Below are 4569 nucleotides of genomic sequence, written 5' to 3' on the forward strand. Positions count from 1 at the left end.
ACCTCCTTTTCACGATTTCACAGGCTTTATACTTGGAGCACTTCTCCTTCGCGAAGCCATGCCAGGCGTTGGATGGAACTCTAACTACTCGATGTTTAACTCTTACCAAAACCTTCGACATCTTCATTAACCGCACCTTTACCTTGACTGCTAGCAGTCTTTCGCTATTTCGCAAAGCTTAAACAGCTCTCAACTTCGGGCCATGAAACAACACAAAGTGTTGGATCAGATCGGAGATGACCATCCTTTAAGGGAAACCTTTATGCTTTCTTTACTTACGCCGCCTTTTCATTGGTTACTGACTACCACGTGGCACTCAACCATTAGCATTAGAAAACCATTCAAGCCTAGTTCAACATTAGCCACGTGTCTCTCCCTTATACCGCCGATTAGACCTTGGGGGCCCCTCAACTTCTTCTAAAACTATGTGTCCATAGACACATCACCATCTAGCATGACACCTGGATACCTTCTCTTCTTTTCGCTATTTCATGAAGCATATCCTTTGATTGGTTCACAACCATGAAACAACACGAGCCCTTGGATCAAAACGGAGTTGATCCTCTTTTAACCTCGTGCTTTATCTATCTTTGGGGCCAAAAAATCTTTTCACCATTTCGCAGGGCATAAAACATGAGCATTTTATGTTTGCGAATTCACGTAGGCCATTGGATTATTTTTGACTTGCTCAATGCTTAAAAATCTTAACTGAATCCGGCAGACATGGGCCCTCTGACTGAAGTTCATCCATCTGGCATCTAGTAACTTTCAAAGTTGACATGTCAACTTTTTATTTGCTGAGAGAAAACATAGGGTTCCACCTCATCCTTGCCACCTATATCTGCTAGGTCACTTCTTATCTCGTGACATGAATCACCTCTGGGACCCACCTTTTAACCCTTAGACCCACCTTATTGACTATTGTGGCCTCTGCCACATGCCATCATCTTACTCGCCCTCTCGACAAGCTAGAATGCTTGCTAGGAGCACCACGTCATTTCTCTACTTTACGAAAGCTAACTGTCAAGCATCTTCATCCTACGAAATAGCATGAACCATCGGATCAGATTGGACTTGATCACCTTTTAGTCACTTAGAAAGTCTTTGCTGTAGGGTCCCACCAAACACTTTCACCATTTCATGAAAGGTATTTCACTTGCAAGTTCAAGCTGCGAAATAATGTCAGTCCTTGGATCTTGGACAAGATGAAGCCTCTTTAAATCGGACCAAAAGGGCCATTTAGAATGCTTCTCCCTTTCTCCATTTCACGAGTCTTAAACCATGCACAACTTCTCCTGACGAAATAGCAAAAACCATAGATCTACCTGAGAACTGTGCACAACTTACTGGGCCCAACAACATTAGAAAGAAAAGACATAAGGCATAAATTTTTCAATTAATTTGACAACTACCTAGGCAAATGACAAGGGGGGGACACCTCTCATGACTCCAAGACCCATTACTTAAGTGGATAAAGTAATGAAGAAATAGAAACCAGAGGGGTGTTTTGATAAAATATTGAATGATTAAGATTAAAACCCTAAACCCCTAGGACCTAACACAGAGCTGAAGCAATTGATAGTGTGTCTAATTCAAAATTTCAAAAACTTAGCTGATTATGGGAAAGGAAAACCCATTTTTTAAAATAGTGATAACAGCGGCTCTGACTAGGGATGGTTGATCGCAAGGTCAACACAAGAAAACTCAGAAACTCTGGAGAAACAGACCAAAACACAGACCCAAATTGAATGATAGGAAATAAATAAAATATATACAAACAAAGGACCTGCTGTGCATGGACATCAAGAGAAATAATGTTTCAGGAGTTGTCCATCTACTGGAAATTCCTGTATTTCATCATTTATATTCTTCATAAAATATGAATCCTTACCATTTAAGTCACAGACCACAAAAGGGCCAATCCATAATGATTCAAATTTTTTATGCTTTCCCTTGTCCTGTCCTTTTTCATTCCACTGAAGAACAATGTCATGAATTTAAAACTTCCTTAATGATGTCCTTTTATGAAAAAGGTATTTGGACTGTAGTTGGATCTTCTGATTTCTTTTATGAGCTAAATCTCTGAGCTCTTCCACCTCCACAATTCGGATCATTCTGTTTTCCATAGGTTCAGATAGCTCCATATCCTCATCTTGCAAAAACTTGTAAACTGGAAGAAGATTATTTACTAGCAATCTGACTTGAGTACCATAAACCAGTTCAAAAGGTGACATTCCAATGGCCTTCTTGACTATTATTCTATTTGGCCACAGGGCTAACTTCAATTTTTGATCCCAAGATCTCTTATTTTCTTCTAGGATTTTCTTGATGATGTTCAAAAGGCTTTTATTGCTGGATTCTACTTGTCCATTCCCCTGAGGGTGATAAGGTGAAGAGTAAGACATGAGTATTCCATGACTGGTATAAAATCCTACAAACTCTTCCAACCTGAAACTCTGGCATTGTCCATTACCAATTTGGCAGGTGTTCCAAACCTAGTTATTACATTATCCATCAGGAAATCAATGACAACCTTACTTGTAGCTCTTCTTGTAGGAATAGCTTCTATCCATTTGGTAAAATAGTCAGTGGCTACTATGATCCATCTATGACCTCTTCCTGACCTCTCAACAATCTCCCCAATAAAATCAATGCCCCACTAGACAAAAGGGACTTCCATAGTGACTGGATTTAGGGGTAAGGCTCCTTCATACTTCAGCTTGGATGAAAACTTCTGACATGGGTCACATTTTTAGACATATGCATGAGCATCTTTGAATAAGGTAGGCCAAAAGTATCCAACCTGGATTATCTTACCAGCAGTTGTCTTAGCAGAGTAATGAGCCCCACATACTCCATCATGCATTTCAGTCAATACTCGTTTAGCCTGGAATTCATCCAAACACATTAGCAATTCTCCATCTGTTTTTCTCCAAAATAGATCACCTTGAATGAGAACATATTTTTGGGACTTGAGTTTCAGAGTTCTTTTCTGATTATGTGTCATTCCTTCTAAGAATGCAACATCTCTTAGGAATTGGACTATCTCTGAGTACCAAGGTTGCCTTTCAATGCTAGTGACTGAAGTATCTCTAACTTCAACATTATGTATTTTTACATTCATAAGATTAGACTCAGTCATGAGCTTAGCCAAACCTAAACCTCTCACAAATTTGATGATCTTTATCTCCAAGTCAAATTATTGAATTCTATTAATCCATCTGCATCTTTTCCCTATAACCTTAGACTGGGACAAAATATCCTTAACTGCAGCATGTGGGACATAGGCAATGATATTTGCATTTACCAAATATGGCCTAAAAGCCTTGACAACTTTAACCAAAGCATAAGCTTGTTTCTCCATGGTCTCATATTTTAATTCTGCTACTTGCAAATACTTGCTATAAAAAGCTATGGGATGTTCATATCCCTCATTATACTTTTGTAACAATACTGCAGCTACTGTATGATATGAAGCAAAAGAAAACAGAGAAAAGGGCTTACTGTAATTAGGAGATTTTAACACTGGTGCTTCTTGAATGGCCCTTTTAATTTCAGCAAAATCCTTTGAGGCTTCTTGATCCCAACAAAATTTGGTATCCTTCTTGAGCAACTTGACAATGGGCTTCACTATTTCTGCAAAGTTCGCAATGAATCTCCTAACAAAATTTACTTTGCCTAGAAAGGATTGAATACCTTTTGCATTCTTTGGTTCAGACACCTTGTTTATTGCTTCAATTCTTTCAGGGTCTATCCTTACCCCTTCCTTGGAAACAATGTGTCCCAATAGTTTTCCTTCAGTGACTCCAAAATGACATTTCTTGGGATTTAGTGACACACTGAATTCTAAGGCTTTATTGAACACCTTTTCCAAATGTCCACAATGATCATCAGCCTTCTTAGAGAAATAGGTTAGATCATCTTGATAAACCACCATGATGATATTAATGAATTCTTTGAAGGCTACATCCATAGCTCTCTGAAATGTAGCTCCAACATTTTTCAATCCGAATGGCATTCTCACATAGACATATGTTCCCCATGGAGTAGTGAAGGTAGTTTTAAACTATTCATACTCCTTCACTAACACTTGATTGTATCCTAAAAAACCATCCATCATGGATAAAAGATCACAACATGTCACTCTCTGTAGCATGGCTTCCATATTTGGGGAAGAGTAGTTATCTTTCAAAGAAGCCACATTCAAATTTCTAAAATCTACATACAATCTAACGTCCCCATTTTTCTTTCTTACTAGGACCAGATTGGAGACCCATGAAGAATGTCTTAGAGGTTTGATAATCCCCCCTTCTCTTAATTTAGTCAACTCTTGCTGCATCTTATTTTCTAACAGGGGATTGATGGGTCTATGTTTTTGTCTAAAAGACTTAGCATCTGGAAGTAAAGGAACTTCATGCTGAAAAAGATCTTGTCTATACACCTTTAGGTCTTCATAAGACCAAGCAAAAACATGTTTATATTTCCTCAATAAATTAATAAGGTTAGTCCTGACATGAGGGGGTAGTTTCTTCTCAATGTATACTAACTTAGGGGATGATTCAATCCCCA

The sequence above is a fragment of the Cryptomeria japonica genome, chromosome 6 (genome assembly GCF_030272615.1).
Source record: "Cryptomeria japonica chromosome 6, Sugi_1.0, whole genome shotgun sequence".
NCBI classification, from domain to species: Eukaryota; Viridiplantae; Streptophyta; class Pinopsida; order Cupressales; family Cupressaceae; genus Cryptomeria; species Cryptomeria japonica.